Source organism: Phyllobates terribilis, unplaced genomic scaffold (genome assembly GCF_046119375.1).
Source record: "Phyllobates terribilis strain yellow unplaced genomic scaffold, ASM4611937v1 Scaffold_11__3_contigs__length_659146591, whole genome shotgun sequence".
NCBI classification, from domain to species: domain Eukaryota; kingdom Metazoa; phylum Chordata; class Amphibia; order Anura; family Dendrobatidae; genus Phyllobates; species Phyllobates terribilis.
In genome coordinates this window covers 392,508,633-392,535,986 of record NW_027362771.1, presented here as the reverse complement: position 1 = coordinate 392,535,986, position 27,354 = coordinate 392,508,633, and positions in this window count along the sequence as shown.

Here is a 27,354-nt window from a genome sequence, read left to right as displayed (position 1 = left end):
CCAGCCAAGATACAGATAAACATGATTAGCAATTTTAATCTGGTGGAGTTTAGTATAGATGGCCTAATAGAATCAGTACTGCAAACTGCTACAAGGCCCAAATTATTTTCCAGCCAAGATACAGATAAACATGATTAGTAATTTTAAATCTGGTGGAGTTTAGTATAGATGGCCTAATAGAATCAGTACTGCAAACTGCTACAAAGCCCAAATTATTTTCCAGCCAAGATACAGATAAACATGATTATTAATTTTAAATCTGGTGGAGTTTAGTATAGATGGCCTAATAGAATCAGCACTGCACACTGCTACAAGGCCCAAATTATTTTCCAGCCAAGATACAGATAAACACGATTAGTAATTTGAAAGGTTTTACTCTCCCCAGGATGACACGGGTAGAAAAGTCCTTTCGGATCCATGATTTGTTCATCTTTATGAACGTGAGTCTGTCTACATTATCAGTGGAGAGCCGTGTGCGCTTATCTGTCAGCACACCACCAGCAGCGCTGAACACACGTTCAGACAGAACACTGGTTGCGGGGCATGACAAGATTTCCAAGGCGTAAGTGGCGAGCTCCGGCCATTTATCCAGATTGGAAGCCCAAAAAGAGAAAGGGTCCTGTGACACAGTCATGGCTTCAATGTTTACTTGGAGATACTCCTGTACCATCGTCTCTAGGCGTTGACTATGTGTCAGACTTCTTGTCTCCTGTGGCATTGCAAAGGATGGGCTAAAAAAGTGGTGAAATGATTCCGCAAAATTGATGTTACCAGCAGATAATGTGTTTCTGTTACATTTTGAGTGCTGAACACTCGACGGTCCCACGGTTGGCAAGTTGGAACTGCGAGATTCACTTCGTGCACCACTGGTGTTTTGTGGAAAAGCACATGTAAGATTCTGCAACAGTCTCTGCTGATACTCCTGCAGGCGTGCATCCCTTTCTATGGCAGGAATAATTTCTGCAAATTTACTTTTGTACCGGGGATCTAACAGTGTGGCAACCCAGTAGTCAGGATTATTTCTAATTCTCACAATTCGAGGGTCATGTTGCAGGTAGTGCAGCAAGAAGGCACTCATGTGTCTTGCGCATCCAGGAGCACCAAGTCCCTGTTGTGTTGGTGGCGAGGTAACAATCATGCTTCCTTCCTCTGTCCTCTCCCCCCAACCTCGCACAACAGAATTGTGATAAAGGTCTCCCTCATCTGATGAGTCTTCCATCAGTTCGTCCTCCACTTCTTCCTGGGCTCCTGCACCTTCCTCACTAGTTTGGCTGCTACCATGCGCCCTGGTAAAATCATCTCCCCCACCCTCACATGCCTGCCGCCTTGGTGCTGCCGGCCGTCTGGACCTTGCAGATGTTAGCCCTTCCGCATATAACTCCTCCTCCTCTACTTCCACCACCTCCTCTTGTGCCACCACCTGACTCCGAATTCTGTTTAACATGTGCTCCAGCATGTAAATCACCGGATTAGTCATGCAGATAATGGCATCGTCAGCACTAAACATCTTCGTCGTCATTTCAAAACTGTGCAGAAGGGTGCATAGGTCCCTGATCTGAGACCACTCCTCCTGCGTGATTTGCCCCACCTCTGGATCTCGTTGGCCCAGGCTATATATCCGAAAATATTGCACCAGGGATTGTCAGTGTTGCCACAGTCGCTGCAACATGTGCAGAGTTGAATTCCACCGGGTAAGCACATCGCATTTTAGCCGGTGAAGTGGCAGGCCCAATGACTTCTGTAGAGATGTAAGTCGCTGAGCTGCGGGATGCGAATGGCGGAAGTAAGCACACAGCGACGGTGCCCTCTGCAGAAGGCCATCTAGTCCGGGATAGTGGGCTAAAAATTGCTGGACAACCAGGTTCAACACGTGAGCCATACAAGACACGTGTGTGACATTGCCCCGGCGAAGGGCCGCACCCAGGTTTGCAGCATTGTCGCACACGGCCTTCCCTTTCAGGTCCAGTGGAGACAACCATTCATGAAATTGGTTCTCCAGTGCTGACCACAACTCCTCAGCTGTGTGACTCACATTTCCCAGACATTTCAAAGTAAAAACCGCCTGATGACGTTGAGCCCTGCTGCCAGCATAGTAAGGAGGTGTGCAGGATCCCTTCTGCGCAGTTAGAAAGCTTGTGGCATGACCAGACAGGCTTTGGGTGCAGGTGGAGGACCGAGAGGAGGTTGAGGAGGCAGAAGCAGTGGAGGAACTTTTAGATAAAGAGGATTGACGCACAATTCGTGGGGACGGCAAGACTTGGACAGCAGCCCCTTGTCCTGCTGTCACCATAGTTATCCAGTGCCCAGTCAGCAACATGTAACGCCCCTGTCCATGCCTACTCGTCCAAGTGTCTGTGGTGAAATGCACCCTGTCACACACAGAGTTTCTCAAAGAAGCGGTGATGTTGTGTGCGACATGCTGGAGGAGCGCAGGCACACCTTTCTTTGAGAAGTAGTGCCAACTGGGCATCTGGTACTGGGGCACTGCGACGGACATAAGGTCTCGAATATCCTCTGTGTCCACCAGGCGGAAAGGCAGCATTTCTCTAGCCAAGAGCTTGCAGATGGTGAAATTCAACCTCTTAGCTTTCTCATGGCTAGGAGGAAATGGTCTTTTACTTGTCCACATCTGAGGGACCGAGGGCTGGCTGTTGTGCTTAGACGGGTTTGAGAAGGGTGTCCCCGGCAAACTGCCGGTCTGTGAGGAAGATGCAGGCGGACATGTTAGGTTGCCTTGATCCAAAGGTGGTGCTATCGATGTCGGACAGCTCTGAACACCAGCTGGTGTTTCCACCTCCAGAGAAAATGATGACCTGCCAATCACGCTGGCTGTTGCGGGTAAAGAGGTGGCAGGTCTGTGTCCCTCTGTCCCCCCAGTCACAGAGGATGAAGAGGCCGCAGATGCACAAGATGTGGCAGACGGTGGTTGGCCCGGCCGGCTAGGCCGCATTGTAGCACAGTGAGCTTCCCACTGCAACTTATGCTTCATATCCATGTGCCGGTTCATGCATGAAGTACTCAAACTATGTATTTTTTGGCCTCTACTTAGCTTTTGCTGACAAATGTTTCAGATAACACGAGTTGGGTCATCTTTATCGATCTGAAAAAATGCCCAGGCTATGCAAGGCTTAGCACCCATGCGACCTGAAGAGCCACCACGACTTGTGATCAGAGGCAGAGTTGTGTTTGAGGATGCAGTTGTTGACGTGCTTCCAGTACTACGACTCTGTCCAGGAAGGCGCAACCTGACCTCGTCGTCACTAGCATCCTCTTCCACCTCCTCTGCTGACCTCATCTCTTGGCTGACTGTGGGTTGACAGTAAGTGGGATCTCCAACCACGTCATCATCACCCTGTGTGTTATCATACCCGTCGTCCTCAGAGCCAACCTCTTCCTGCCCTGACAAAAAACTAAAGTTGTCGCTCCAATCAGGTATTTGAGTCTCATCATCATCTTCCTCAGTGTCTCCACCAGCAGGAGTTACAGTTTGGGAACGAGGGTCTACATTATGGTCAGACCCTTCTGCGTCTGGTCCTGGATCCGACTCATAAAGATTCTGGGCATCAGTGCAGATCATTTCCTCGTCTGGATTCACAGAAGCTCTGGAGCCGACCTCTGATTCCCAGGCTATAGTATGAGTAAACAGCTCTGCAGACTCAACCATCTGTTCTACCCCATACTCAGACGGGCAGCTGGAGACTTGGGAGCTGTGAGGAAGCAAGTGCGATTAGGGTGACACCTCTGAGGACTGGAGTATTTGTGATGTTGAAGTTGAGGTGGAGGAGAGCCCACTTAAAGGAGCACTTGATATCCGTTGAAGCACCTGCTGTTTTTGTGCCTCATCTGGAATTTGTAGCGATTGGCATGGCCGTAAGAAAGGGATCTTATCACATTGTCCGCTAAAAGAAGTAGACATCTTAGTTTGGCTGGAATATGGTCTTTCTTCTGCAGATGTTACTGTTGCTTTAACTCCTACCCCACGGACACAACATTTTTTTCCCTTCCCAACATGCCTATTCCCCTTTCGACCAGCAGCAGGCCTTTTTCCACTCATTTTGGTGGTTAACTAATTCACAACTCTGGAGTTGTTTGCACAAAAAACAATGGATGGGAACCTAGCAGAGCTGAGTGGCCAAACTGTGGTATTAGCCCAAAAGTATTGGCAGGGTTAGATGCAGTAAAACAATTTTATTATATACACAGGTGGTGGAGGTTAGTATAGATGGACTAATAGAACAAGTCCCACACACTGCTACAAGCCCAAATATTTTTTCAGCGCTAGATGCAGATACAAATTTTTTTTAATTTGCAACCTGGTGGAGGTTAGTATAGATGGACTAATAGAACAAGTCCCACACACTGCTACAAGCCCAAATGTTTTTTCAGAGCTAGATGCAGATAAAAATTAATTTTAATTTGCAACCTGGTGGAGGTTAGTATAGATGGACTAATAGAACAAGTCCCACACACTGCTACGAGCCGAAATATTTTTTCAGAGCTAGATTCAGATAAAAATTATTTTTAATTTGCAACCTGGTGGAGGTTAGTATAGATGGACTAATAGAATGATGCTATGCCCAAAAGGTTTTACTTGGCTAAGTGCAGTAAAAAAAATTGTATTCTATACACAGGTGGTGTAGCTTGCAACACAGATAGGCTACTCCACTGACTAACACACACTGCAAGAAGCCAAAAAGGATTTGCTTAGCTAGATTTAGCCAAATGCTGTGAAAAAAACTTACACAGCACTGGCACAGACCTGCCTGGCAAAAAAGTGATAGGAACTGATGTAACCTAGCCCTCAAAAGGACTGCAATTACAATTAGTCCTTACTCCCAACTTATCTATTTAAGAGCACAGACCTGCCTGTTAAAAGTCGTAGGAAATGATGTAACCTAGTCCTCAAAAGGACTGCAATCACAACTATTCCCTACTCCCAAGCTATCTGTAGATTTGTGCGAAGATTGGCTTGAAATTAACTCTCAAAGTATAGCGCACACAGCAACAGCGGTGCCGTATAACACGCAGCTGCAGCAGTGAGAAAATGATGGCTACATGGAAAATGGCTTGGTCTTATAGGGCAAGGACATGTGACATACACTGCCAATGACACATGCCCTTGCTTGTGTGAAAAAAAGCAGTTTGCTCCGTGTGTGCGCTGCTGATAGGCTGACAGATTGCACCTCCCCACTATAAATGCGGGAAAGAGAAAAAAAAGTGGAGATCTTCATTATTTATGCAGAGATCCATCCCCTGCCCCTACCCCCGCCCCGCTGTACACTCAAACTGCGTATTAACATTAATTTTCAGCATTACTGAGAAAAAACCCAGTTATGATTTTGGTGCACGAACAGTTATCGAACATAACCTCGAACAGCCGAATTTTTTTCAAATCGTTCGTGTTCGCCGAACGGCTCAAACACCGCCCAAAACAGCTCGAATTTGAGATTGGCGAACAGTTCGAGTCGAACACCGCTCATCTCTACTTGTTAACACTTTTTGTAGGCAGCCAAGAGTCTTTTAATTCTTGTTTGAGGGATTTTCATCCATTCTTCCTTGGAAAATTCTTCCAGTTCTGTGAGATTCCTGGGTCATCTTGCATGCACTGTTATTTTGAGGTCTCGCCAGTGATTTTCCATGATGTTCAGATTAAGGGACTGTGAGGGCCATTGTAAAACCTTCAGCTTGCGCCTTTTGAGGTAGTATAGTGTGGATTTTGACATGTGTTTAGGATCATTATCTATTTGTAGAAGCCATCCTCTTTTGAACTTCAACTTTTTTACAGATGGTGTTATGTTTGCATCAAGAATTTGTTGAAATTTCATTGAAACCATTCTTCCCTCTACCAGTGAAATATTCCCCCGTGCCATTGGCTGCAACACAACCCCAAAGCATGATTGTTACTGTATGCATGTGCTCTACATGTATCTGTATGTATATGTTCTGTGTTTAAACAAATATGCCTATATGTATGTCTCTGCTCGGTGTATCCATGTCTCTGTACATATGTGTGCCTGGGCTCTGTGTATACATACAAGTCTAAATGTATGCATGTGCTCTAGATATGTTTGTGTCTATATCTGTAGTCATGGCCGAAAGTGTTGGTACCCTTGAAATTGTTCCAGAAAGTGAAGCATTTCTCTTAGAAAATTACAGCAATTACACATGTGTTGTTATATAGATGTTTACTTCCTTTGTGTGTTTTAGAACAACACAAAAAAAAGCACAGAAAACAAAGCAAATTGGAAATTTCACCCAAAGCCTCAAATATTGACCAGACAAAATTGTTGGCACCCTCAACTTAATATGTGGTTGCACATTCTTTGGAATAAATAACTTCAATCAATCACTTCCTATAACCATCAATAAGCTTCTTACACCTCTCAACTGGAATTTTGGACCACTCTTTTGCAAACTGCTCCAGTCCTCTCATATTTGAAGAGTGCCTTCTCCCAACAGCAATTTTAAGATCTCTCCACAGATGTTCAATGGGATTTAGATCCTGTACCATTGCTGGCCACTTCAGAACATCTTAAAATCTGTTCCAACAATTGATTTGTCCTCTCTGTCTAACTGTTGGTTTCAGGGTGGTAGGCAGAGGAGAAAGACAAATCAATACCCAATTTCTTAGAAAACACTCTCCAGAATTTGGAGACAAATTGCATCACACTATCAGATACAATGTTCAGTTGGATTCCATGCAATCTCAACACGATTAATAAACAACCTGGAAAGTGTTTCAGCATTAGGTAATCAGGATAATAGAACAAAGTGAGCATATTTACTGAATTGGTCAACTACCACCCAAATAACAGTCTTCACTCCAGACAAAGGCAAATCAGTAATGAAATCCATGGATAAATGAATCCGCAATCTTTCTGGCATTGGCAGTGAAAACAAATTCTCTGGCCAGCCGGTCATAACAGACTTTAGCGATTGCTCAAGTTTCACAAGCAGATACAAAATTCTCAATATCATTATTCATGGGAAGCCACCAAAAGAGTCTAGCAATAGCTCCCCGAGTAACAGTAACCCCAGGATGACCACTTAAGATGGAATCATGCAACTCCTGCAATAGACGTAATCTTAGATAGACTGGCACAAATAATTTGGAACTTGGAGTAGCGGAAAGGGCCAGCGGCTGGGCTTTACGGATCTCCTCATCCAACTAGGATATCAAAGACATCACAATACGCTGAGGAAGAATTGAGGATGGAGGTTCTGGGGGAGAGACTGAATAAAGGTTGAGTGATAAAGCGTCACCCTTCACATTCTTGGACCCTGGTCTGAACGTGATAAAAAAATTAAAACTAGAAAAAAATAAGAACCATTTGGCTTGTCTTGGGGTTAAGTGTTTATCTGATTCAATATGGGCTAAATTTTTGTGATCTGTCACTACCGTGACTTGATGAACTCCCCTCCAAAAAAGTCTCCATTCTTTAAAGGCTAATTTAACTGCAAGTAGCTCGCGATTTCCCACATCATAATTTCTCTCAGCGGATGAAAATTTCCTAGAAAGAAAAGCACGTGGTCGAAAGTTGGTTAGAGTTTTGGAACCTTGCGTTAATACAGCCCCTACACTCACCTCTGAAGCATCCACTTTCACAATGAATGGTTCCTGGAGATTGGGTTGTATTAAAACTGGAGCAGACATGAAACACTCTTTCAATTTATCAAATGCCCCAATAGCATCCGATAACCAACACTTAAGATCTGCCCCCTTGTGTGTGAGATTGGTGAAAGGTTTAACAATCTGTAAAAAAAAAACCTAATACATTTTCTCTAGTAATTAGCAAACCCTAAAAAATGTTGTAACGCTTAAAAGTCACGAGGTTGAACCCAATCATTTATGGCCTGCACCTTTCCAGGATCCATCTTAAAACCTTCATCTGAAACATTGAACCCCAGGAACAATATCTCTTGAGTAGAAAAGTTACACTTTTCCAATTTAGCAAACAAAGAATTCTCTCTAAGTTTTTGTAAAACAAAACGGACATGCTCATGGTGAGATTCCAGATCGAGAGAAAAAAAGAGAATATCATTAAGGTATACCACAATAAACATTCCAATAATATCAGAAAATATATTGTTCATAAAACTTTTAAATACCGCTGGTGCATTGGTTACCCCAAAAGGCATGATAAGGTTTTCAAATAGGCCCTTGGATGATAAAAACGCCGCCTTCCACTCATCACCCTTCCGGATGTGTATCAAATTATAAGTTCCCCCAAAATCCAGTTTACAAAACCACTTAACCCCCATAAGCTGATTATATAGTTCAGGGATGAGTGGAAGCGGGTAGGTATTTTGAACCTTAATCTTGTTTAATTCCCAGAAATTGAGGCAAGGACGGAGGCCCCCATCTTTCTTTTTAACAAAGAAAAATCCAGCAGCCACAGGGGAGGAGGAAGGACGGATATGACCTTTCCGTAAACTTTCTTTTACATATTCTTTCATGGCAGTACATTCAGGTCCCGACAAATATTATAAGCGAGATTTGGTAATTTGGCATTAGGGACAAGATCAATAGCACAATCAAAAGGACGATATGGGAATATTATCTCCACCTCTTTTTCCGAGAACACATCTCCAAAGTGCTTCAGGTACCCCAGCAGACCTTTCAGACTAGTGGAGCAAATTTGTACAGAACTAAGACATTTCTTATAACAATTGGGGCTCCATTTAACAATATCCTTCCTACACCAATCAATAACAGGATTGTGAATACATATCCATGGAAACCCCATACCAACCCAGCAGGTAAATTGTCCAACACATAGCTGCAGATGGACTCAGAGTGAAGTTTTCCCACTTAGAGTTTGAACTCCACTGTTACCAACTGGACAAAATTCTGAAGTAATGGTGTCATATCATTAGCAAAAATTTGAATGGGTCTTTCCAAACTGTCTCAAACTGTAATTTCTGAACCAGTCCAGAATCAATGAAATTGGCAACAGACCCATTGTCAATGAAAGCTAATGCAGATAACCACTGTTTTCAAAAAGTAGCTTTACGTTTATCAGTATTTGGTCTCAGGAGTGAAAGAATACTTGGGATTCTGGGTGACCTCCTCTACAATCACCCAGACCTAATAATAATAATAATAATTTTTTATTTTTATAGCGCCAACATATTCCGCAGCACTTTACAATTTTAGGGTGGGCTTGAACAGACACAAAGACATTACAGAATAAGCATAACTCAGATATTAAAAGGAGTAAGGGCCCTGCTCGCAAGCTTACAGTCTATGAGGAAATAGGGAGGGACACAAAAGGTAAAATGTACAAATATTGTATAATACAGCCATAATATGTGAAATACGGTAAGAACATAACACTATATGAAGTGGTCGCCAGCCAGTATGTGAACAGTACAGACAGAGGCTAATCAGTGCATGGATGGTATGAACATGATTTTGAAGAAAATTTTGATATTGGCCAAATTGGGATAGTTAGATAAGTGTGTTAAGGCGATAAGTCAGTCTAAAGAAATGGGTTTTTAGGGCACGCTTAAAACTGTGGGTATTGGGAATTAATCGAATTGTCCTGGGTAGTGCATTCCAAAGAACTGGTGCAACACGTGAAAAATCTTGGAGACGGGAGTGGGTGGTTCGGAATAAGCAGAATTTTAGTTTTAAGTCATTAGCAGAATGGAGGACACGGGAAGGGTGGTAGACTGAGATGAGGGAGGAGATGTAGAGTGCTGCTGAATCGTGGAGAGATTTGTGGGTAAGAGTGATACGTTTATATTGAACTGTGTATTGGATGGGCATCCAGTGCAATGACTGGCACAGGGAAGAGGCATCGGTGTATCAGTAGGTGAGGAATATGATCCTGGCTGCTGCATTCAGGATGGATTGGAGAGGGAAAAGTTTAGAAAGAGGGAGACCGATTAGTAAAGAGTTGCAATAGTCCAGACGAGAATGAATAAGAGCTACAGTAAGAGTTTTTACCGAGTCAAAGGTAAGAAAAGTTCTGATTCTAGAGATGTTTCTGAGGTGTAGCTGACACGATCGAGGGAGTGATTTGATGTGAGGAGTGAAGGAAAGATCTGAATTGAGTATGACCCCAAGACAGCGGGCATGTTGCTGGGGAGTAATGGTGGAGCCACAAACGGGAATGCTAATATCGGACACAGGTAGGTTATTGGAGGGAGGAAATACGAGTAGTTCAGTTTTTGTCAGATTTAATTTTAGATAGAGGGAGGACATAGTGTTAGCAACAGCTGAAAGACAATCACTGGTATTTTGTAATAATGCAGGGGTGATGTCCGGAGAAGAGGTGTATAATTGGGTGTCATCAGCATAGAGGTGGTACTGAAAACCGAATCTGTTGATTGTTTTTCCAATAGGAGAAGTGTATAAGGAGAAAAGTAGGGCGCCTAGGACTGATCCTTGAGGAACCTGACAATAAGGAGAAGGGGAGAGGAAGAGGAGCCAGCGAAAGACACAGTGAAGGAGCAGTCAGAGAGGTAAGAGGAGAACCAGGATAGAACAGTGTTCTTGAGGCCAATAGAGTGGAGAATAGTGAGCAGGAGCTGGTGATCCACAGTGTCGATTGCTGCGGAGAGATCTAGGAGAATCAGAAGGGAGTAGTGACCATTAGATTTGGCTGTTAGTAGAGCATTAGAGACTTTAGTGAGTGCCGTTTCAGTAGAATGTAAAGAGCGGAAACCAGATTGTAAAGGGTCAAGAAGAGAATTATCTGATAGATAGCAGATTAGATGGGAGTGAACCAGGTGTTCCAGGAGTTTAGAGATAAAGGGAAGATTGGAAATAGGTCTATAGTTAGCAGCAAAGTTCTGGTCGAGGGATGTTTTTTTAAGTAATGGATGTATACTGGCGTGTTTAAAAGAAGAGGGAAAGATACCAGATGAGAGGGACAGGTTGAGTATTTTAGTTAGGTGAGTGGTAACAGCTGGAGAAAGGGACTTAAGGAGATGTGAGGGAATAGGGTCACTGGTGTAGGTGGTAGAGTGAGAGGAAGCAAGGAGCCTGGTCAATTCTTCTTCCGTGACTGGTTCAAAGTCAGAAGTAAGCCGATGCACTGTAGGAGGGAGGAGCATGCATAACATTTGGGGATTGGGAGAAAATTTCCTGTCGGGTATGGTAAATTTTTTCTTTGAAATAATTGACTAGATCGTCAGCGTTGAGGTTGATGGTCGAGACCTGGGCTGTTTGAGAGTGAAAAGTGTTGAAGAGGCATTTAGGATTATTGGACAGTGAGATGATGAGGTTGTTAATGTAGATTTGTTTGGAGAGGTGAAGGGCTGAGTTATAGGTTTTAAGCATAAATTTATAATGGAGAAAATCTTTGGCCAGATTAGATTTTCTCCACAGCCGTTCGGCGCACCTAGAGCACCGCTGGAGAAAACGTGTTTGAAGCGTGTGCCAACGTTGTCGCCATCTGTGACAAATTGTTCTTTGTGCAGCAGGTACGGCTTCATCCAGGGCTCATTGCAATGTTTTGTTATAATGCTTCAGTGCAGAGTCAGGACATGAGAGGGAGGAGTTTGGGGCAAATGATGATTGCAACTCTTTCATAAATTTCTGGGTGTTTTAAGGCGTGTAAATTTCTATAAGTGTGGAAAGTGTCTCGAGCAGGGAGACAGTTCTTGATAGAGAATGAAATAAGGTTGTGGTCAGAGAGTGGAAGAGGAGAGTTAGTAAAGTCATGTATTGAACAGAGCTGGGCGAAGATCAGGTCAAGAGTATTTACATCTTCATGTGTAGGAGAGTTAGTAAGCTGTGAAAGGCCGAAGGAGGAAGTTAGCGATTAGAGATGAGCGTTGTTCTACTCGAACTGTTCGCCAATCTCAAATTCGAGCTGTTTTGGGTGGTGTTCGAGCCGGTCGGCGAACACGAACAATTTGATAAAAATTCGGCTGTTCGAGGTTATGTTCGATAACTGTTCGTGCACCAAAATCATAACTGGATTTTTTCTCAGTAATGATGAAAATTAATGTTAATACGCAGTTTGAGTGTACAGCGGGGCGGGGGGAGGGGCAGGGGATGGATCTCTGCAGGAACAATGAAGATCTCCATTTTTTTTTCTCTTTCCCGCATTTGCAGTGGGGAGGTGCAATCTGTCAGCCTATCAGCAGCGCACACACGGAGCGAAGTGCTTTTTTTCACACAAGCAAGGGCATGTGTGATTGGCAGTGTATGTCACATGTCCTTGCCCTATAAGACCAAGCCATTTTCCCCGTCGCCACCATTTTCTCACTGCTGCAGCTGCGTGTTAGACGGCACCGCTGTTGCTGTGTGCGATATACCTTGTTAATTTCAAGCCAATTTTCGCACAAATATACAGATAGCTTGGGAGTAGGGAATAGTTGTGATTGCAGTCCTTTTAAGGACTAGGTTACAGCATTTCCTACGACTTTTATCAGGCAGGTCTGTGCTCTTAAATAGATAGATTGTGGGAGTAAAGACTAATTGTAATTGGAGTCCTTTTCAGGACTAGGTTACATCAGTTCCTATCAGTTTTTGCCAGGCAGGTCTGTGCCAGTGCTGTGCAAGTTTTTTTCACAGCATTTGGCTGAATCTAGCAAAGCTAATCCTTTTTGGCCTATTGCAGAGTGTGTTAGTCAGTGGAGTAGCCTATCTGTGTTGCAAGATATACCACCTGTGTATAGAATACCAATTTTTTTACTGCACCTAGTGAAGTAAAATCTTTTGGGCATAGCATCATTCTATTAGTCCATCTATACTGACCTCCATCAGGTTGCAAACTGAATATAATTTTTTTCTGCATCTAGCTCTGAAAAAATATTTGGGCTTCTAGCGGTGTGTGGGACTTGGTCTATTAGTCCATCTATACTGACCTCCATCAGGTTGCAAATTGAAAATAATTTTTTTTCTGCATCTAGCTCTGAAAAAATATTTGGGCTTCTAGCAGTGTGTGGGACTTGGTCTATTAGTCCATCTATACTGACCTCCATCAGGTTGCAAATTAAAAATAATTTTTTTCTTCATTTATCTCTGAAAAAATATTTGGGCTTCTAGCAGCGTGTGGGACTTGTTCTATTAGTCCATCTATACTGACCTCCATCAGGTTGCAAATTAAAAATAATTTTTTTCTGCATCTAGCTCTGAAAAAATATTTGGGCTTCTAGCAGTGTGTGGGACTTGGTCTATTAGTCCATCTATACTGACCTCCATCAGGTTGCAAATTAAAAATAATTTTTTTCTGCATCTAGCTCTGAAAAAATATTTGGGCTTCTAGCAGTGTGTGGGACTTGGTCTATTAGTCCATCTATACTGACCTCCATCAGGTTGCAAATTGAATAAAAAAAATTTCTGCATCTAGCTCTGAAAAAATATTTGGGCTTCTAGCGGTGTGTGGGACTTGGTCTATTAGTCCATCTATACTGACCTCCATCAGGTTGCAAATTAAAAATAATTTTTTTCTGCATCTAGCTCTGAAAAAATATTTGGGCTTCTAGCAGTGTGTGGGACTTGGTCTATTAGTCCATCTATACTGACCTCCATCACGTTGCAAATTGAATAAAAAAAATTTCTGCATCTAGCTCTGAAATAATATTTGGGCTTCCAGCGGTGTGTGGGACTTGGTCTATTAGTCCATCTATACTGACCTCCATCAGGTTGCAAATTAAAAATAATTTTTTTCTGCATCTAGCTCTGAAAAAATATTTGGGCTTCTAGCAGTGTGTGGGACTTGGTCTATTAGTCCATCTATACTGACCTCCATCAGGTTGCAAATTAAAAATAATTTTTTTCTTCATTTAGCTCTGAAAAAATATTTAGGCTTCTAGCAGTGTGTGGAACTTGTTCTATTAGTCCTTCTATACTGACGTCCAGCAGGTTGCAAATTGAATATAATTTTTTTCTGCATCTAGCTCTGAAAAAATATTTGGGCTTCTAGCGGTGTGTGGGACTTGGTCTATTAGTCCATCTATACTGACCTCCATCAGGTTGCAAATTAAAAATAATTTTTTTCTGCATCTAGCTCTGAAAAAATATTTGGGCTTCTAGCAGTGTGTGGGACTTGATCTATTAGTCCATCTATACTGACCTCCATCAGGTTGCAAATTAAAAATAATTTTTTTCTGCATCTAGCTCTGAAAAAATATTTGGGCTTCTAGCAGTGTGTGGGACTTGGTCTATTAGTCCATCTATACTGACCTCCATCAGGTTGCAAATTGAATAAAAAAATTTTCTGCATCTAGCTCTGAAAAAATATTTGGGCTTCTAGCGGTGTGTGGGACTTGGTCTATTAGTCCATCTATACTGACCTCCATCAGGTTGCAAATTAAAAATAATTTTTTTCTGCATCTAACCCAGCCAATAGTTTTGGCCTAATACCACAGTTTGGCCACTCAGCTCTGCTCGGTTACCATCCATTGTTTTTTTGTGCAAACAACTCCAGAGTTGTGAATTAGTTAACCACCAAAATGAGTGGAAAAAGGCCTGCTGCTGGTGGAAAGGGGAATAGGCGTGTTGGGAAGGGGAAAAAAGGTTGTGTCCGTGGAGTAGGTGCAGAAGAAAGACCATCTTCCAGCCAAACTAAAATGTCTACTTCTTTTAGCGGACAATGTGATAAGATCCCTTTCTTACGGCCACGCCAATCGCTACAAATTCCAGATGAGGCACAAAAACAGCAGGTGCTTCAACGGATATCAAGTGCTCCTTTAAGTGGGCTCTCCTCCACATCAACTTCAACATCACAAATACTCCAGTCCTCAAAGGTGTCACCCAAATCGCACTTGCTTCCTCACAGCTCCCAAATCTCCAGCTGCCCGTCTGAGTATGAGGTAGAACAGATGGTTGAGTCTGCAGAGCTGTTTACTCATACTATAGCCTGGGAATCAGAGGTCGACTCCAGCGCTTCTGTGAATCCAGACGAGGAAATGATCTGCACTGATGCCCAGAATCTTTATGAGTCGGATCCAGGACCAGACGCAGAAGGTTCTGACCATAATGTAGACCCTCATTCCCAAACTGTAACTCCTGTTGGTGGAGACAATGAGGAAGACGATGATAAGACTCAAATACCTGATTGGAGCGACAACTTTAGTTTTTTGTCAGGGCAGGAACAGGTTGGCTCTGAGGACGACGGGTGTGATAACGCACAGGGTGATGATGATGAGGTCGGAGATCCCACTTACTGTCAACCCACAGTCAGCCAAGAGATGAGGTCAGCAGAGGAGGTGGAGGAAGATGCTAGTGACGACAAGGTCAGGTTGCGCCTTCCTGGACAGAGACGTAGTACTGGAAGCACGTCAACAACTGCATCCTCAAACACAACTCTGCCTCTCACCACAAGTCGTGGTGGCTCTTCAGGTCGCATGGGTGCTAAGCCTTGCATAGCCTGGGCATTTTTTCAGATCGATAAAGATGACCCAACTCGTGTTATCTGTAACATTTGTCAGCAAAAGCTAAGTAGAGGCCAAAAAATACATAGTTTGAGTACTTCATGCATGAACCGGCACATGGACATGAAGCATAAGTTGCAGTGGGAAGCTCAGTGTGCTACAATGCGGTCTAGCCGGCCGGGCCAACCACCGTCTGCCATATCTTGTGCATCCGCGGCCTCTTCATCCTCTGTGACTGGGGGGACAGCAGTCACACCTGTTTTGGGGCGCAGACCTGCCACCTCTTTACCCGCAACAGCCAGCGTGATTGGCAGGTCATCATTTTCTTTGGAGGTGGTAACACCAGCTGGTCTTGAGCGCTGTCCGACATCGATAGCACCACCTTTGGATCAAGGCAACCTAACATGTCCGCCTGCATCTTCCTCACAGACCGGCAGTTTGCCGGGGACACCCTTATCAACCCCGTCTAAGCACAATAGCCAGCCCTCGGTCCCTCAGATGTGGACAAGTAAAAGACCATTTCCTCCTAGCTATGAGAAAGCTAAGAGGTTGAATTTCACCATCTGCAAGCTCTTGGCTACAGAAATGCTGCCTTTCCGCCTGGTGGACACAGAGGATTTTCGAGACCTTATGTCCGTCGCAGTGCCCCAGTACCAGATGCCCAGTCGGCACTACTTCTCAAAGAAAGGTGTGCCTGCGCTCCACCAGCATGTCGCACACAACATCACCGCTTCTTTGAGAAACTCTGTGTGTGACAGGGTGCATTTCACCACAGACACTTGGACGAGTAGGCATGGACAGGGGCGTTACATGTCGCTGACTGGGCACTGGGTAACTATGGTGACAGCAGGACAAGGGGCTGCTGTCCAAGTCTTGCCGTCCCCACGAGTTGTGCGTCAATCCTCTTTATGTCATTTTTCCTCCACTGCTTCTGCCTCCTCAACCTCCTCTCGGTCTTCCACCTGCACCCAAAGCCTGTCTGGTCATGCCACAAGCTTTCTAACTGCGCAGAAGGGATCCTGCACACCTCCTTACTATGCTGGCAGTAGGGCTCAACGTCATCAGGCGGTTTTTACATTGAAATGTCTGGGAAATATGAGTCACACAGCTGAGGAGTTGTGGTCAGCTCTGGAGAACCAATTTCATGAATGGTTGTCTCCACTGGACCTGAAACCAGGGAAGGCCGTGTGCGACAATGCTGCAAACCTGGGTGCGGCCCTTCGCCGGGGCAATGTCACACACGTGCCTTGTATGGCTCACGTGTTGAACCTGGTTGTCCAGCAATTTTTAGCCCACTATCCCAGACTAGATGGCCTTCTGCAGAGGGCACGGTCGCTGTGTGCTCACTTCCGCCGTTCGCATCCCGCAGCTCAGCGACTTACATCTCTACAGAAGTCGTTGGGCCTGCCACTTCACCGGCTAAAATGCGATGTGCCTACCCGGTGGAATTCAACTCTGCACATGTTGCAGCGACTGTGGCAGCACCGACAAGCCCTGGTGCAATACGTTCTGACGTATAGCCTGGGCCAACGAGATTCAGAGGTGGGGCAAATCACGCTGGAGGAGTGGTCTCAGATCAGGGACCTATGCACCCTTCTGCACAGTTTTGAAATGGCGACGAAGATGTTTAGTGCTGACGATGCCATTATCAGCATGACTATTCCGGTGATTTACATGCTGGAGCACATGTTAAACAGAATTCGGAGTCAGGTGGTGGCACAAGAGGAGGTGGAGGAAGTAGAGGAGGAGGAGTTGTATGCGGAAGGGCTAACATCTGCAAGGTCCAGACGGTCGGCAGCACCAAGGCGGCAGGCATGTGAGGGTGGGGGAGATGGTTTTACCAGGGCGCATGGTAGCAGCCAAACTAGTGAGGAAGGTGCAGGAGCCCAGGAAGAAGTGGAGGACGAACTGATGGAAGACTCATCAGATGAGGGAGACCTTGATCACATTTCTGTTGTGCGAGGTTGGGGGGAGAGGACAGAGGAAGGAAGCATGATTGTTACCTCGCCACCAACACAACAGGGACTTGGTGCTCCTGGATGCGCAACACACATGAGTGCCTTCTTGCTGCACTACCTGCAACATGACCCTCGAATTGTGAGAATTAGAAATAATCCTGACTACTGGGTTGCCACACTGTTAGATCCCCGGTACAAAAGTAAATTTGCAGAAATTATTCCTGCCATAGAAAGGGATGCACGCATGCAGGAGTATCAGCAGAGACTGTTGCAGAATCTTACATGTGCTTTTCCACAAAATACCAGTGGTGCACGTAGTGAATCTCACAGTTCCACCTTGCCAACCGTGGGACCGTCAAGTGTTCAGCACTCAAACCGTAACAGAACCACAGTATCTGCTGGTAACATCAATTTTGCGGAATCATTTCACCACTTTTTTAGCCCATCCTTTGCAAGGCCACAGGAGACAAGAAGTCTGACACATAGTCAACGCCTAGAGACGATGGTACAGGAGTATCTCCAAGTAAACATTGAAGCCACGACTGTGTCACTGGACCCTTGCTCTTTTTGGGCTTCCAATCTGGATAAATGGCCGGAGCTAGCCACTTACGCCTTGGAGATCTTGTCATGCCCCGCAGCCAGCGTTCTGTCTGAACGTGTGTTCAGCGCTGCTGGTGGTGTGCTGACAGATAAGCGCACGCGGCTCTCTCACTGATAATGTAGACAGACTCACGTTCATAAAGATGAACAAATCATGGATCCGAAACGACTTTTCTACCCCTGTGTCATCCTGGGGAGAGTAAAAGCTTGATGATTGGTTAAAATCACCCTACCAACCGTTTTAAGCTTTCAAATTACTAATCATGTTTATCTGTATCTTGACTGGAAAATAATTTGGGCTTTGTAGCAGTGTGCAGCACTGATCCTATTAGGCCATCTATAATAAGCTTCACCAGATTTAAAATTAAAAATAATTTTTAGCTGCATCTAGCCCGGAAAATAATTTTGGGGCTCCGAGATGCGCAAGACACATAAGTGCCTTCTTGCTGCACTACCTGCAGCATGACCCTCATATTGTCAGAATTCGAAGTAATCATGACTACTGGGTTGCCACACTCTTAGATCCCCCAAACTTTTCGATCAACCTTTTCATTTTAATAAAGACCAAAAAAATGGTCATTTTTGAAATTATAAGCATTAGCATAGAAACTGAAATCAAACAGTTTTCAACTCAAAACTTTATTCTAGGTGATGTTACATTTTCACATAGGACCCCTTGTTCGAAAGGAGCTTCTGAACTCTCTCGTCCATTGAATTTGTCAGGTTTTGGATGGTTTCTGCTTCAATTGTTTTGCATGAGGACAGAATACCCTCCCAGAGCTGTTGCTTAGATGTGAACTGCCTCCCGCCATCATAGACACTCCTTTTAATGATGCTCCAAAGGTTCTGAATGGGGTAGAGGTCAGGGGAGCATGGGGGTCACACCATAAGTTTGTCCCCTTTTATGCCCATATCAGCCAGAGATGCAGATGTTTTATGTGCAGCATGAGATGGTGCATTATCATGCAGAAAAATGATCTTGCTGTGAAATACACGGTTCTTCTTCTTGAACCATGGCAGGAAGTGCTGTTTGAGAAAATCCACATACATTATGGAGTTCATCTTTAGCGCCTTCAGGGATCCTAAAGGGGCCGACAATCTCTCTCCCCATGATTCCAGCCCAAAACATTACTCCACCTCCTCCTTGTTGGCGCTGTAGCCGTGTTTGCGTGGGGTGTCCATCAACCAGCCATCCTCCACTCCATTCATCTGGACCATCGAGCGCTGCACGGCACTCATCCGTGAACAAAACAGTTTTGAAATCAGTCTTCATGTAATGTTTGGCCCACTGGAGCCGTTTCTGCTTGTGTGAAGTGGATAGAGGAGGTCGACAGGATGGCGTATGCACAGCTGCAATCCTCTGAAGGACCCTGCATCTTGTTGTTCGGGGGACGTTGGAGGCACAAGCAGCTTCAAAAACTTGTCTGCTGCTATGACAAGGCTTTTTTGCCGCTGCTCTTTCAACCTGACGTAATTGCCTGTAGGAAAGAGTCCTCAATTTGCCCTTATCAGCACGCACACGTGTGTACTGTGAATCAGCTACATACTTCTTGATTGCCAAGACACTTCATCCTGATCATCGCACAATGTTGATTGTAGTCATGCCTTGACCTAAACACTCCACAATTTGTTGCTTCTCAGCAGCCGACACATCCTTTTTCTTTCCCATTTTGGCAGAAAATGTAGGCTGCTTAATAATGTGAGAGAGCCTTCTTAAGTAGTCTTGCCTTTCATTGGACACACCTGCCAAACTATTTAGCACAGGTGTCTGCAATTGCTTACAGTGATATAAAGAGCCCTGACACACATCACCATCAATGAGTTTAACTGACAAACAAACAAATTCTTCCCTTATCACTCCTAAACACTTTTTGCATAATAATTTGGAACGCGGTGTACATGTGCTTTTCCACAAAACACCAGTGGTTCACGTAGTGAATCTTACAGTTCTAACTTGCCAACCGTGGTCTGTATGGAATTGTTCAATAAAGGGCCCAAAATTAAGATAACATAGATGGGAGAGGTCTCTATGAATAGGAATTCCTAAGTATTTGATACCCTGTGAGGGCCAGGCAAAGGGAAAGTTGGACTGGATGGAATCCTATATGGATTTAGGGAGGGAGACATCGAGGGCCTCAGACTTCGCTGCATTGATTTTAAAATTTTACCATGTAACAAAGTGATCTATTTCAGCCATAACAGCAGGGATGGATATATGTGATTGAGTGATATATACTAGGACATCATCAGCAAATAGAGAGCACTTGTACTCGGTGCCTCCCACCTCAATCCACCTAATATTGGGGTTATGGCGAATTGATGAGAGCAGGTGCTCCGTCACTAGGATGTATAAGAGAGGAGACAGAGGACATCCCTGCCTTGTCCCATTGGTGATTGTGAAAGGTGATGAAAATGTTCTGACGCACCCCCTGGGCCTTGGGACACCCGGAGCCGGACCCTTTTTGGTGGATGCTGGTGGTTGTAGTCTTCGTGGCGGCGACCCGGTTCCGTGGCTCAGGGCGGTCAAACCAGTGGCGGAACTATTTATGTGGTTTTGATGTTTAAATGTCCGAATACGCCACCCGTGGATTGCGGTCAGAGTGAACCGCCGCTACAGGGCAGACCGCTAAGGCTGGTGTTGTGGGTGCAGCAGAGCGTAGCATAACTCCCCACGGGAGGAGTATAGCCTCAGGGCAGTGTATGCGGAGGATGGGGGTGATGGTGCAGGGCAGCAGCAGTAACGACACGGAGTCAGTGATGCAGTTCAGGGCCTTTACTCACAGTTCTTATTATCCAGACCACGTCTGCAGGTAACGGCTGCCCACGTCGTACTGTGCTCACCAGGTGAGGGGCTCAGACAACTCCCAGATAACTTTGGAGCGCTTCACAGGACCCCCTTTGTGTGTCCTTTGTCTGGCCTTTCTTACCAACACTTCTGTCCGGCTGCCTCGGGCCTCCTCTTGGTAAACTTGGCGCCAGTTTCCCTGACCCTATGTGGTGCCTTCCTAGCGGGTGGAGCAAGGGGCTGCGCCACATAAAATGTCAGAGCCTCCGGTTTCTAGCTGAGGGTCGTTTCCTGCCTCCACTAGTTCGGGGACCGGTCTCCCCCTTTGGCCTGACCCCTCCACGCAGGTGGATTCGGGTGTGCGGTGGCGACTCGCCCATCCGCACCCCTGGGATCCCTTCATTCCTCGTTCCTGGAGCCTTCTCCGCTCCTCTTCCTTCCTTCTCCCTCTTGCAGGCCTGGGCCTCTGTTACTAGGCCCGCCTCCAGAGCAGAGCTCATGCAGAGCCCCTGCTCCCTGCCACTTCTGCTCAGACTTCTCTGCACTGAACTAAGATGGTGCCCACCTTTTATACTCCCTTCTCAATGCACCCAGGAACTGCTTCCTCCCTGCTCCTGCACTGCAGGGTTCCCCTTCCTCAGTGTTCCCTCCCCCCACTCCAGCCAGGGACAGGGACTGTCGTGCCCATCTCAGGGGCATATTGGTCGCCCTGCCCCACGGCAATGTGGTGTAATGCATGCAGGTGTCGGGTCCTGATCCACACTCCATCCTTATCTGAGAGTGAGATATCACACCTCTGGGTGAGGTGCAATACGTCTGTAGCAACCGAGCCCTCGGTGCTACAGTTCCATTTATCTTCAGCCTAGGTGACGTATTGTGATACAGGGCCGTGATTTTGGCTATAAAAGGGTCCCCTAGACCCCTACCCCAAGCTTTTTAAGAGAATCATATATGGCGTGCCAGGAGACTCTATGGAATGCTTTCTCAGCATCCAACGAGAGTATCTACTTACAAATTTTTAACTGCATCTAGCCCAGGAAATACTTTGTGCCTAGTAGCAGTGTCTGCTAGTCAGCGGATTATCCCGGCTGTTAAGCAAGCTACACCACCTGTAGTTTGGACACTTAATTTTTTCAAAGGAAATGCTTCGGGACCACGGGATACTTAGTGAAGAGCATCAGGAGGCACCCCAAGGCATAGGGGCTGGGACTGGCACTAGGATGCCTTGCGGTGGACAGCCGAGCTCGATCCTTATAAAAGCTTTTTAACTGCAGCAGCTTTAGTGGACGCTACTGGAGCTGGAATTACGCGGCTGCTGGCATGAGACTTGCCCTCCAATAGATCCTTGTAAATGGATTTAAAGTGTATTCATTCAAATTAGAGGGACAATTTAAATTAAAAAGCTTAGAGCTGCCTCTACCACAGGGGGGCTCTCTCGACCCACCAGCGGACAGGCACCAGTATTGGGAGAGGGGGGCTGGCCGTCAGGGTTCACCGCGGCTCTGGCACAAACCCGGCGACACGGAGGTGGCACGGGCAGGAGCGGACTGGCCGTCTCGGCTTCTCACTTTTTTAATTTTAGAAGGGCATGACATGCCTATATCTGTGTCTCCCCCTCCTTTTACTCCTCCACCTCTTTTATTTTCGCATGACTATATGTACTTGTCACTTTTCCATGTGTTAGTTGTGTCTTCTGAGCAGTTTGTCAGCTTTTGGACACCTTTGAAGGTGTTTTCTATGTGTTTCTATGTGTTTTTGTTTGCCTGCCATTGGTTTTAACGGTGTTCGAAGGTGTTCGACGAACAGTTCGACGAACAGTTCGGCGAACACACGGGTGTTCGACGAACCGAACCGAACTCGAACACTACGGGGGTGGCTCAACACTATTAGCGATGAAAGATGAGCGGCAGATGGGTAGAGGGGATCGCCAATATGGATGTTAAAGTCCCCCATGATGAGAGTGGGGATGTCACAAGATAGAAAGTTTGGAAGCCAAGTGGCAAAGTGATCCAGAAACTGTCGGGAGGGGCCCGGAGGGCGATACAGAACCGCCACTCGCAGGGAGAAGGGCCAGAAGAGTCTGACTGTGTGGGCCACAAAAGAAGGGAAGATAAGTGAGGGAACTGGGGGGATAACCTGAAAAGTACATTTTGTTGAAAGGAGCAGACCAACACCTCCAACTGATCTGTTGTCAGTTCTCGGGGTATGAGAGAAGTGTAGGCCATCATATGAGAGAGCAGCAGCGGCTGTGCCTGACTGCTGGATCCATGATTCAGCGAGAGCCAGAAAGTTGAGGGAATTTGAGAGGAAGAAGTCATGGATATAAGAGAGTTTATTACATGCTGACCGCACATGCCAAAGGGCACAGTTGAATGAGACAGAAGTTATGCAGGGAATATTAATGAGATTGGCAGGGTTTCTAAATGTAGCAGGGAAAGAGTTAGTGTTATTATTACAAAAAGGTCCTGGATTAGGAGAAATATCAGCTGCGACTAAGAGAAGGAAGATAGAGAGTGTGAGCAGATGGTTAAGTGATTTGTGAGAGCGTTTCTTGTATTGTATGACGGGAGTGAAAGGGTCTGTGCGGTATAACATTGTGAAGAGAACATGAGAGCTGTACATAATAGAAGAGAGGAGAGAGGGGTTAATATGGATGAAGCGTGCCGAGGATGAGGGAGAACGGTGAATGTGACAGCCTGAACATAAATGACACAAATACAAATGGTGAACACTATTTGCAAAACAGATGGCCTGGCAGCAAGTTTGCTTAATTGTCTTTCATGCCTTACTTGTCTCCTGCCCTTTGCAACTGCCATGTCTAACTGTGCCGAGACTTTAAAAACCGATGGGACTTAGAAAAACTATGCATAAATGCTATATGCATAAATGCAGCCCGCATAAATAAATGCACCTAGACATTTCCCTTCGGCTTGGTTGGCTTGCTTGCTTGAGGGTGTGCCGCACAGTCCTTAAGGAAATGTCCAACACAACCACAATGGAAGCCGAGTCCAAGATCAAGCTGACATATCATCTCAATGGCCTGAGGCTGGCAGCTACCAAGAGGGCACGTAATAAGGAAAAGGGAAAGGACAAAGGTAAAGTCAGGTCACGGTTCAAAGTCAGAATACCAGGAGATAGTGGATCAGAGCAAAGGGATTGAGCAAACGGATAGTCAGAACAAGGTCCAAAGTGAGGCAGCAATAGATCAATGAACAGTGCACAGAATACTAGGCAAACAGTACCACCAAGCGAATGCTATGATTGGCAAAGATCCGAGTTTGAGAGCTCAGCTAAGTAGCAAGGAGTTAATTAGAAACATGGAGTACTTGCAAGAAGCCCAGTACCTCCCAGTCTCTGATTGGATAGCAGAGCTGTTAATCAAAGTACCCACAACTCAGCACACCCCAGCACCATATTGGACAACTGAGGTGTCTATCAATACACTGACAGCTCAGCATGCCCCTGCTCTCAATGGGATGACTGAGCTGTCATTCAACACACTGACAGCTCAGCACGCCCCTGCACCTGATTGGATGACTGAGCTGATATTTAACACACTGTGCCCATGACACGCTGAGGGTAGGAATTGTGACACCCAGTTTGTTTAAAACCGGCCCTGTGTGACGTAATAGTATGTCATGAAGCAGGAAGAGGTTAGATATGGATGACAAAGACATACTGACACTGGCTGATGAATTTTGTAAACAACACTTTCCATTTTGCTACCTCAACAACATACCACTAGGACCTGTCTACCTCCTGCAATGAATTAGTATTTTAACCATATATAGGCCTTTTTTCATTGAAGTGCTACTTTTTAAATAGTGCCAAAATGATATTGTACTGACTTGCAGTATAACTAAAATAAAATTATCTTTTTTTTACATAAATGCATGTAAAATGCAATTGGCTTTCATTAAAAATGTTGTCTTATGTAGCCTTTGCGTTGCATTGTTGTTGGCTGCAGAATCAGCTAATGGGGTTGGCCTCAATATCTTTATTTTGGGAATTGGATGTTTCGCCCCCTGTAGTTCACCCCCAGCAGTTCGTCCCCGGGTAAATTTTGCCCCCGCACATTTCGTCCCCAGCATTTGGCCCCCAGGATTTTTTGCCCCCGCACATTTCACCCCCGCACATGACAGCGGGTATCTGCGAGTCATGGGGTTAAATATATGTTCCTCCCATAGTTAACCGGCCCCCCTAATAAAATAAACACACCAGACATTATATATTGTATTAAATTGGCCACAGCAGCCGTTTATTAACATATAAAACAAACATTACAAACCATTTTAAAACCAAGAAAAACCATATTGTGTTTTTATGTCTCCGGCCAGGTTGCGTATTACCTCTAGCCGCTAAGCACCAGCTCAGAGGCACCAAATCAAACAGCCTGGCCAATGAAAAGGGCCCCAAATCACAGGCCCTCTGTTCCATTCTCCCATGGGAACAAGCACCCGAGACCACTGAATACCATGTAGGGGGGTCCAGAACTACCCAAGGCCCCCCCCCCACTGATCCACCACTAACCATGAACACCAACTTCGAGGATCCCCCCAATGCCATGAGCACAAATATTCTGACACCTTAAATATTTGTGTCCCTCCACACTCTCAAACCTTTTTCTATACCTTCTTGAATTGCCAGGCCCCGCATGTCCGTACCGTGTTCAAATGTACCCCGTCCCTCCTCCAGAACTCCCCTTCTCCCGACTCTAATTCCAAATGACGTATGGCCAAAGCCCCATTCCTCACCATGAAACGCGTGACTGCTCTATTTAATTTTACCGGGGCCCTGTTGATTGCATCATTTGATCGGGCCCCTCGCCAAATTTTCCTTGGAACAATGTCTGACCAGATGACTAAAACCTTTGGAAACATTGCCCACAATCTTAATATATCAAATTTGATATCTTTTATAATTTCTCTGCACGACCTCCTACATAGGTCATTACCACCTAAGTGTAACACCAGCAAATCAGGGACCCGATCAAGCCTCACAAAGTCTTGGAATTCCGCCAGGAGCTGCCGCCAAACCATTCCCCGCTTTCCGATCCACCAAAGAATAGCTTCCTCCTCCGAAAATCCCAACTGACGGCCGGTGGGCCACACCACTGCTCACAAAGCAGCCTAGAAAACAAAAGAATGGCCCATGATCCATACAAGTCGGGGGGCCACATCTGTGAAGTTAAACAGAAACACAACTCTAAGGGACAGTAACGTTAAACAGCACTAAACAAGCTCTGAATTACACCCAAGCCGGGCGTATGAAAGATTTAAACCGTATTGATTCCCAACGCCCAATCTTCTTAACCAGATCGTCACTCAACCCCCTCCTAGCTGCCTCAGTGGCTGCACCAATCCTGAAAGAGTGATCGCTGTACTCTTTTAGCGAGATACCGCTAGCCTCCAGACACTTTTTTAGCACCGCTACGAACCGAAATCGAGACAAAAAGGAGCCATCTTCGTGAACCAATAATGGCGATTTGAACCCCACTACCTCCATCCCGAATTCACTCAAACAACAAACCGGACACATGCCAGACCCAACCACTGCGAATAAAACCAATTTACACCCTTTTCTGAATTGATCAGTCTTTGAAAAACAAATGAAAACCTCTATTCTATCCGAATATAAATTCACATCCTCCATTAAAAGACCTCCAATGACAAATTTTGATGGGCTAACCAACTCCCCAAAAAAGGCCAAAGAAAACGCTAGTCGAAATAATCTGACTTCCCATGGAGACTTACATATTGATCCAAGAAGATGTCCCAATGTTAGCAATAGCCCATAAGATATGGGCCGCCTGCAATCTCTCACCTTCCAGCCTTTCCACCAACCTTTTAAAGCCTGGTGGACCAAAGTTGTTTTCGTTACGTCCGGCAGACCTCTTATTTTAAAACCAAAGGCTAAACCTGCCATCAAATTATTAATTTTAGGGACAGACCAGCCCTCCTCCCAGCAATGACCGACCAATAATAAAAAAAGGCTTTCACTCTCTAAAGGGTCTCCCATAGCCACCTTCCAATCTTCCCACCGCTGCCAAGTGACCTCATACGATGACCAAGTCCTAGCAGATAAAGATTGACCGATCAAATTCTTTACAGCTCGAAGGAAAGATTCCACAGTTCTGGAGGGCATACCAAACCTGTCAATGAAGCCTGAGGTGCCGGTGACTGGAACTGATCCCACTGCGAATGAGAAACAGCAGGAATGGTTGAAGTTAAAGGATCCAGCTTGAGCTCTGCCACTATCCACATATTCAAAGATAAGCCAATCAACACCATCCTTTGCAACACTTTTACAACCGGCGGCGATGTAGCCGACAAAGAATTGATAGCTAACACTACCCCTTGGCTCTTGCATGAAAAACAGATCTTCTGATTCTGAAAATATTCACCCCATAGAACAAGAGAGACCATTATGGGAAAAAGATTGATCAATGTAAGATTCTCGACTAAATTCCGATCAAACCATGACGCAGGCCATTTCACCTCAACACAGCTATCCCGAAAGAGAATAGCAAAACCTTGATCTCTTGACACATCAATGCACAATCCCAGATTACTAGCATTCACCACCACAGCAATCCAGACCGACCTGCCATTATAAGACTCTAAAAATTGAGTCCAGATTCCCAAGTCATTCCGCAATTCCTTACGCAACCTAATG